This window comes from Octodon degus, unplaced genomic scaffold (genome assembly GCF_000260255.1).
Source record: "Octodon degus isolate 3935 unplaced genomic scaffold, OctDeg1.0 scaffold00335, whole genome shotgun sequence".
In the NCBI taxonomy this organism is placed as follows: domain Eukaryota; kingdom Metazoa; phylum Chordata; class Mammalia; order Rodentia; family Octodontidae; genus Octodon; species Octodon degus.
The window spans coordinates 430,863-440,991 of NW_004524911.1; the positions used below are offsets into that span (position 1 = coordinate 430,863).

A 10,129-nucleotide genomic window follows, 5' to 3' on the forward strand; every position below is an offset into this window, starting at 1 on the left:
GGGCTGGTGAGATGGCCCAGTGGTCTAAAGCACCTACTTAGAACAAGCTTAGCAAAGCACAGGGACTGCGGTTCAATCCCCCAGCACCACATGCCAGCCAGCCCCGCCCCCTGGTGGGCTGAGCTGGCCACACACACATAAATAAATAAATTAAAAAAAAAGAAAAAAAAATCAAGGAAATTAGATAGTTCCTAGACTCAAAGGATAATGCCAGTAAAACATACCAGAATTTAAGGGGGCACAGTAAATGAAGTGTTCATTAAGGGAAGAGAAAAATTTAAAGCTATGCATCGCAATATCAGAAAAACAATGTGAATACAAGTAAGTAATCTAACAATGTACCTCAAGGTTTTAGAAAAATAAGAGCAATTCAAATCCAAATGTCATTAAAAGAAAGGAAATGATAAAGATTGGAGCAGAATCAATGAAATTGAGACTTAAAAATCAATACAAAGAATCAATTAATTGAAGAGCTACTTCTTTGAAAGGATAAACAAAATTGATAAACTTTTATTACCAAAAAAGCCTAACTCCCTGCAGTTAGAAATGAAAAAGGCAAAATTGCAACAGATACCACTGAAATCCTGAAAATTATTGGGAACTACTTTGAAAACCTCTATTCCAATAAATCGGAGAATCCAAAAGTGAACAGATTCCTAGATATAAATTAATTATGAAAACTTAAGCAAGAAGGTCTAAAGACCCTGAGTAATCTCACAAAAAAAAAACATGGAAATTGAAGCAGAAATAAAAAAGAAGTTACTAAGAAAAGCCCAGAACCTAGTGGGCTCACTGCTGATTTCTACATGAACTTCAATGATGATGTATATAGCTACTTTCTCTTCATACAATAAGAAAGATTTGTACTAATAGTGTTTGGACAGGATATCGTGTCTGCTTCTTGTACTATGAATAACCACTATGAAAAAAACAATATGCATTCTTTTTGAGCCTCCTTTAACATTTTGATGAAATAATTTTAAAAGCTCAGTGTAAATACGCAGAAAGCAAGCAAGTCCAATCAAAGCTCTGGGAAATAGCAACAAAAAGAAACTATAAAAATGAACCGCCTTTCACTTACTTTTCTTATTTTGTATTTTGGCTTATTCATGAGAGATAACACCTGGTATTCAAGTTTGTGTGTCTAATCTATTTCACCCAACACGATATTTTCCAGATGCATCCATTTACTTATAAGTGTCTCAAATTTGTCCTTCTTTATAACACAGTAATGTTCCATTATGTGTAGATACCACATTTTCTTTATATAATTGTCTGCTGATAGCTCTACAGGCTGTATATATTATAAACATGTACCAATAAAATAAAATTTAAAAAAATAAGATAAAAAATCAAAGCAAATTTGGGCCAAGGAGATAGCTCAGTGGTATAAGTGCCTTCTTGGCAAGCGCAAGGTCTCAAGTTCAATCATCAGTACTGCAAAAAAAGAAAGACAGACACACACACACAGAGACACAGAGACAGACAGGGAGACAGAGACAGAGAAGACTCAGTACTCAGTACTCAGTACTCACAAATTTTTACTTTATGTGTGTCTGGAGCTGTAAATCTGAATTTTTGAAAATCCTTATTTTCCTTTATTAATGTGTTCCACACTTAGAAGACTTTATATTGCTTAATTCATGTTTGGAGCTCATGATTTGTCTTTATTAGTATATCCAGAAATGCTCAAAGCAACGAGCCAGCATCATTGTATTTCTCACTCGGCCAAAAATATTCAAAAGTACTATATTCAGTCAGGAAATTCCTTGTATTTCACAAGCGATTAATTAATGCAATCAAATGAATCTATATTATGTATTACTTTGAACAGTTCATACCATAGACTACAACTACTCTTCACATTATCAGAAAGAGACACCATGACAGCTTTAGCTCTCCTTTCAATTCTGTTTCTCTAGAACCACTCCTGGTACCAAAGTATATATCGATTAGGGCTTTCTAGAGGACCAGCTTTAGTGTAATATATTTATATATAATAAATTAATAACTTAGATATAATATATATCAAATATTTACAAAGTAGATATGCCATGTTTATTTTGTGACACTGTATGCTGTGTTTAACTTTCTGTTCATTTGTATAAGGGCTCTCAGTTCTGATTTTGCCTTAAATTTCAGAAGAGATTTTGAACTTGGAATTTTCATCAATGCTGAAACTATTAGGATATTGGCAATTCTTGGAGATGGACTTACTGCCTTTTGCATAAAGTGATGCACATGAGTCTTTGGGGGGCTAGGGACAGAATGTTAGGGCTTGTGTCTAGATGCCCCCAATGCTTCATGCTGTCATAGGTGGGGCTTTTTCTGAAGTGGCTGAATCTATATGTGATGCCTGTATTAAGGGTGTGTGATTAGTAAAGTATTCTACTGATTGGCCTGGCACCTCCCCTAAGTCTGGAAGCCTAGACTATAAAAGGGGCAGAAAAAAAGCTAGCATTGTCTTAGTTGGTTTGCTTGCTTTGCTACTTTGTACTTGCCATGAACTACTTCTCCACTGCAGTGCCTATCTACCTTGCCGCCATGCCTTGGAACTAACCAGCTATGGACCCAAACATCTAAAAATTGTGAGTTACAATAAATTTTTCTTCCTTTAAAAAAAAGAAAACAATATGCAATATATTAATTATTGAAACTGTCCTACTAACCTGTTTTGAAACTGTCTTATTGCTATTTCTCAATAAAATTAATAAAAAATAAAAAATTTTTTAAAAGTGGAGAAAAAAACAGTTCTCATGTACTGTAGCACAGAATTTCTAAAAGGTAATTGCCTAATCATTTTCTGTAAATACAAAGTATAATAAAACTAAAAAAAAACCCCAAAAAACTAATAAGCAAATTCAGCAAAGTAGCAGGATTCAAAGTCAAAGTCAACATATAAACATTAGCAGTGGGTCTGAGTACAGCGTATTCACCAGCATGGCAGCTGCATGAACATAAGCCCCTCAGCTCACTCTTCCTGGGCATCAGCCTCTGGTCACTCTTCTCTACTACCTACAATGGCAAAGTGCCTTGAGCCCAAGAAAAGGAAAAGGAATGGCAATGAAGAACAGAACTATCTCTACCACAACAAGCCAAAGGAAACTGTGTCTTTCAGGATTCTTGGGACACAGAATATTGGAGCAATGACAGTGGCAGGAGCAGCACCAGCATCCACAGCCCAAACCAGACCAGTGAGCCAGAGAGCAGCTTAAGCCAAGTTACCCAGGGATCCAGCCCTAATACCCCTCAGCCCACACTGGAGCAGTCTGCATTGTGCCAAGGCCTTTACTTTCACAGCCTACAGCCCCAAAGACAGCTGCTGAAATTATATACTAGAAGTTTTTGCCTTCTATGAAGGGACAGTGCTGTGTAGATTTAACTTACAATTTCTGTTGGTTTTTTTTTTTTTCGGAACTGGGGATTGAACTCAGGCCCTTGCACTTGCCAGGCAAGTGCTTATTCCACTGAGCTATTTATTTCCCTGGCCCCCTACAATTTGTTTTAAAAATTTTCACATGCACAAAAAAACCCGCCTGTTGGTTTTCCTGTCTATTTGAATTAACAGGTTAATAGGAAATTGCTTGCTTGTGGTTCTGCTACACTACTGCAATTTCAAAGGGGCTTTGAAATAACTTTTTCTAGGATTCCTTTGAAGGATGTTATCAAATCCATGTCAAGGTAGTAGTGTGAGGAAATTTCACCTGTGTGTCACATCCATAGCATGTCAAATTCAGACTTATTTCCCAATCTGTCAATCAGTTCTACTTTTTTTTTTAAATTTAGTACAGGGTCTACGGGGTACAGGGGGTACAGGGTCTACAGGGTCTCACTATGTAGTTCAGACTCGTAGTGATTCTCCTGTGTTCAGCCTCCCAAGTACTGGGATTACAGGCACACATCATCATGCTCAGTCTCAATTGCCATCTCAGCATGCCCTGGGGGCAGGGCAGGTCACTGTGCTCCGCCTAACCAGGTGCTTTAGTCCACTGAGCTATTTGGCTGGCCCTAGAAGTTCTATTATCTTTTTTTTGAGGAACCTGGGATTGAACTTAGGCCCTTGTGCTTGCCAGGGAAGCCCTTATTCCACTGAGCCATCTCCTTGGCCCCTTAGAAATTCTACTTTCTATAAAAGGTTTTTTAAAAAAATTCAAGATCTTTAGCCAGCCACAGTGGCACATACCTGCAATCCCAGCACTCAGGAAGCTGAGGTGGGAGGATCACTGGGAGTTCAAGGCCAGCCTGAACTGCATAGTAAAACTCTGTCTCAAAAAGACAAAACATAAATAAAAATTTAAAATTGTGAGACATTTATAGGGAAATGGATGCAACTTCAGTCCATACTTTTAAGTGAAATCAACCAGTCTTGTATGTACAAATAGTATATTGTCTTCCTAGTGTAAGAAGCTAAAAGAGTAAAGAAGACTCAAAATGTACAACAGATATTGTGAAATGTAAAGAAAATGCTCAAAAGAGAAACGGGAAAGGAGGAAAGGAAGGGGAAAAGGAAATACATATATATTTGTGTGTATCTATACACACACAAGCTGTGTGTGTATACAAGCTAATTAAGATAGATATACTACTGATTGCTATTAGCTCAGTGAAAGGATAGGTTATGTCTATACTGCTTAATTGGTTTTTCATGCCTATATCTTATACTATGAGCAACTATTCTGAAGATAACAATGTACAACGTACTGAACATTGTTATTTGTCTACAATCTTGTTTTGAAACTTATATCGTTATTTTTATTGTTTATTTTTCTTCTCTTTAAGAAGAAATTTTTAAAAATTACATTGTTGGATCTTCAAATTCTTTAATTCTATAAACTAGTGAAGAGTATCAAGTTTCCATGAAAAAAATATTTTTTCCCAAAAGATAAGAAGCTTGATTCAGTGTTATACTGAAATTAATCGCCATATTACCTCTTAGTATAGACACACTATGGAAAGTATGCTGTCTGTCTTAACAGAACAATCAGATCCAATTTACTGTGAATGAGAAGCACCTTCTTTGACAGTTTCCACTCTGCTATATTTTTAACTTTCAATATCCTTCACTCTTGTATAGCCAGGTAACTTCTGCACCACTGTTCCTCCAGAGTCTGCACCTCAGACTCTACTAGAAAGTAGTGTACAGTTTGTATTGTCTCCCTAGGTAGTGTACACTTTTAATCTGAAAGTTAAGGAATATGTGACAATTTTGTCTTACTTACAAGTTTGTCAATTGTATCAGCAGCTCATGTGATCTCATATCATTCCATCTTGCAGTATCAACAGCTAAGGCATAGATGAATGCTGATTAAGCATAAGCTAGCTGAACTGATTTCCAAAATACAAACAATGAAACCACTGGATAAGGAATAACTTTGTTTAAGTTACCCCAAACAGGATTAGGGGACCACATTTCATCACTGACTCTGGAATGGTGTATGGCTTAGAAACAAATGAGTAGAAGCACCTTCCAGAGAAACAATAAAGCGGTACTTATGTAGGGAGACAGGCATGCTCCTATGTTATTGTCATACTTGAGAGCCAACCAAGTTTGAATAACGAAGGTACAGGTATTTCATCTTCCTCAATGACAGGAGCTGTCTGATGAGGGAGCCAGGCTGCATGAGGTCACTGCTTTGGAGAGTCAGGGATGGGGGTAACCCACCATTGGATGTAGATGAAGTGTCTTAGAGGCTAACTGAAGCCTCTGCCTGGTCCCCTTGTGCTCCCCCTGCACTGTAATTCATGCCCCTCATTTTGGAAGCCACACTGCACACAGCAGAGCTGAGATGTTTGGCTCGATCTAATAGGAGGGCTTTGCTGTTTGGCAGTGTTGAAAAGGATATGGGAAACAGCATGGGGTTTTATCATCTGACAGAACTCAAATCACAACAATGAAGAGTGCTCCAGACCTCACGTACCTCCTTTCTACAGCCTTTTCCTCTGATGGGGTAGAACCTGCCAGGAATAGGATGTGGAAACCAATGGTATGGGGGAAAGTTACAGTGCAGGCCATGCTGAAGGAGCATGGGCTTTTGTCAAACAGGTTTTTATCTTTTTTCTTTCTTTAAAAAAGAAATCTCCTATATTTAAAAACCCCAATGGTTGATAAGACCTTTGGATCTTAATGGTTAGATGACAGGGAATATGAAAAAGACATGTTGCTAATATTTTATCTAAAAACAACCACTGAATGCTGTAAGAAGATAAGCTGAGCTCTCAAAAAGATGTGTAGGGGCCAGGGAGATGGCTCAGTGGAATAAGTGCTTCCCTGGCAAGCACAAGGGCCTGAGTTCAATCCCTAGTTCCGCAAAAAAAAAAAAATGTATATGACACATTTAGAAAACCAGGAGGATCCTTCAGGATTAATGGGTGGCATCTTACTGAAACAAGATGCATATTAGTAACAAGAAAACATACAAATAGAAGATGCAAACTCATTTACTTCCGATGCAACTAAAAGATAGAGAAGATGAAATTATTACCAGGACAAAACGATTTTCTTCAAATTAGTATAATTATAATGCTGGGTCAGAGTTATTTCTATTACTCTGCTTAACGCAGAAACCATCTTCATCATATTTGCATATCTTCTACAGCCCTGAAGCCTGGGATACATCTCTATTATAACATTAAATCTTCTACTGGTTCAAGCTAGTAAAACTATGTATTTTTCTATCATGCCATTAAGCAGCATTAGCACAAAAACAAATCAAGGGCCAGGGAGATAGCTCAGTAGAATAAGCGCCTGCCTGGCAAGTGCAGGGTCCTGAGTTCAATCCCTGGTACCGAAAAAAAAAAATTCAACAGTGTTCCTACACACTAATAATGAATCCAAGAAAAAAATTTAGGAAAACCATACAATTTACACTACCCTCAAAAATTATGCAATAATTAACCTAACCAAGGATATGAAGGGCGTCTAAATGAAAACAATAGCACTCTGAAAAAGAAGGTTAATAAAGACATCAAAAAAGGGAAAGAACCAGACAAGGTGGCGCTTGCTTGTAATCCCAGCATTCGGGAGGCTGAGACAAAAAGAGCACTGTGAGCTCAAGGCCAGCCTGGGCTACATAGTGAGTTCAAGGCCAGCCTAAACTGCATGGTGAAACCATGTCTCAAAAAGACAAAAAGAAAAAAAGGAAAAGATATTCTTAGTCCCTGAACAAATTTTTTTTGGTGTTCTTTTGTTTTTTTTTTTTTTTCGGAACCGGGGATTGAACTCAGGCCCTTGTGCTTGCCAGGGAAGCATTTATTCTACTAAGCTATCGCCCAGGCCTCTTTGTCCCTGAACAGGTAGATCAAATTTTATTAAAATGGCCACACTACTAAAACAGATGTATACATTTCACACAGTTCCAATGAAAAGCAATAATAGAACACCTCACAGAATTAGAGAAAACAATCTTAAAATTCATAAAGAACTAGAAAATACTTAGAATAGCAAACTAATCCTAGGCAACAAGAGTAAAGGAAGAAACACCACAATCCTGGACATAAAGTTATATGAGCAAGTTACAGAAATAAAAACAGCATGGTACTGGTACAAAACAGATGTCAATCAATGGAACATAATAGAGTATGCAGAAACAATGCTACCATATTCAGCTATCTGATCTTTGACAAACAGATCAAAACATGCTAGAGATAGTCTCTTTAACAAATGATGCTAGGAAAGTTGGTTGCAAACATACAGCCTAATAAATCTAGACCCATATTGCTTATCCTGTACTAAAATGAAAACAGACCAGTGGCCTAGACATTAAATAGAAACAATCTGCTAGAAGATAAAATAGGTGACATTGAAGCCATAGGCACAGGCATGGACTTTCTAAACAGAAATGTAATTGCAAGGGCTGGGGACATGGCTCAGTGGAATAAGTGCTTCCCTGGCAAGAGCAAGGGCCTGAGTTCAATCCCCAGTTCCACAAAAAATCCAAACAAACAAATAAAAAAAAACCAGAAATGTAATTGCAAAACACCACCAAGAATTTAAAATATGGCAATGTATCAAGTTAAAAGCTGAGGTTGGGGAGATGGCTCAGTAGAATAAGCGCTTGCTTGGCAAGCTAAAGGGCCTGAGTTCAATCCCCAGTTCTGCCAGAAAAAAAAAGTTAAAAGATTTTACATACAAAAGATAAAAGGAACAGAATAAAGAAACAAGCTATGAGATGAAAAACGTTTTTGTCAGGTACTCCTGGAAAGGGCACTACTATTTAGAATATATAAAATACTCAAAAAATTAAATACTCAGAAATAATATACCCGACCAAACAATAGGCTATTGAAATGAATAGAGGGGGCCGGGGAGACAGCTCAGTAGAATAAGTACTTGCCTGGCAAGCGCAAGGGCCTGAGTTCAATCCCTGGTTCAAAAAAAAGAAAGAAAGAAAGAAAGAAAAAAAGAGATACTTCTCAGAAGAAGTAAAAATGGCTAAAAAGTATATAAAAATGTTTAGCACTTTGGCCACCAGAAAATACAAGTGAATGAAACACTGAGTTTACAGAAAAAAAACACAAACACCTTCTGAATTAGGGATTGGAATAATTAATGATTACAAACCATTTCATAGGTGAAAATACTAATTGTGTCAAAATGATTTAATTACAAGAGGGAGAACTGCACAGGAAGGAAACTTAAATAGAACCAGAACTATTGTCTTAAACCACAACGTTATATTGGTCTCTCCAGTAAAATCCACACTCTTCACCATATGGGAGGACTACTTCTTGCTGTAAGGGAAAAACCTCCCTCAATCAGGGGTACTCAGAAAGGCACACGACAAACCAGTGAGGAGGAAAGGTGGACCCAGGCTGGGAATGACGTGTGATCAGGGGGTCACACAAAGATCATCTGTCAGATCTGTCCTCTTCTTGTACACTGGTTCCAGGACTGACGTGCATACATTCCTAGATCCAAGTACAGAAAGACATTTTCTACTGCTGTTTCCTTCCTGAGAACAAGGAAGTTTATACTTCAGAAGCTCTCCGCAGAGACTGCCTTTCACGTTAGCAAGCACTGGGTCAGTTCCCTATTCTTTGGTTAGTAGGGAGCCCACAGATGGGATGGCCATGGCGGCCTGAGCTGAAAGCCTGGAAATGGAATGGTTCTTGGCGGGACTCAGTTCTTATCTACCCCGAGGGACTCAGCTAGAGAACACTCCCTTCAGGAGGCATTCTCTGGCTTCCTCCCCAAGCCACAGACAGCAAACCTTGCTCAGAGTTCTCACCACACCCACCATCTCCCCTCTCTCGGTTCTAGTACCACTCAGCTGGTCTCAGATGGATATCTTCTGTCCCACCCACTAGGCCAGGAGCCAACAGAGTTAGCAATGTTGCGTGCTTTGCCACCACAGAGCCCTGACCCAAGTACATATCCACAAATATCTATCAGATGAAGTAAGAAGAACATGGATCCTCTATAAACAACTCACCTACATGTTACCCTTGTAGAATCTACATGGATCCATATGCAAAGGAAGACATTCCTGCACTGAGAGATCAGGTAACGTCCCTCATGTCACACAACCAGGAAAAGACTCGAATTCCATATCAGGTCTGCCTGACGGCAGTTGCACATGCCCCTGGTAGTGGAGCATGGCCTCTGGATTCTTGGCCCCCTCTGAAGTCTGAGTTAGAGAGTAACTGAGGTACAGAGTTCTGAAAGGAAAGTCCTGGAGGCTGGTCCCGATGTCCAGGGCTGGTCAGGGGATCAGGTCACTCCTAGGGCAATGTTACCAGCCTTTACTAGTGCCAGGCTGTCCTCTCAGTGACCAGAGCACTGCAACAAACCTCATCAACACCCTGCTCACCCTGGCTTACATTCGAGTGGGAGGGATGTGAAAGTAATGGCTAAGCAAGCAAGTGAACAGCATGCCAGGCTGTTGAGCATTGTGAAGACAGTTGTGCTGATTTTGACAACTGAAATAATGATACTGGGGCAAGGATTGTAGCTCAGTGGTACAGCACTTGCCAGCCCTGGGCATGGACCCGAGTATGATCCCCAGCACAAAAAAAAAAAAAAAAAAAAAAAAAAACCAAACTCCAAAACAGGTAAAATAGCAATAGCATGAGATATTTTCTGCCAACTGTCCCAAATGGTTTGAAACATTCATATGAACATAGTTTCACT

The 10,129-nt window shown here is 38.8% G+C and overlaps 1 protein-coding gene across 2 annotated transcripts in view; it reads right to left on the reverse strand.

Moving 5' to 3' along the window:
• LOC101573726 (protein FAM156A/FAM156B) overlaps positions 1–10,129 on the reverse strand; it is a 57,751-nt gene that overhangs the window by 46,706 nt on the left and 916 nt on the right. The gene's annotated exons all lie outside the window — the stretch shown is intronic.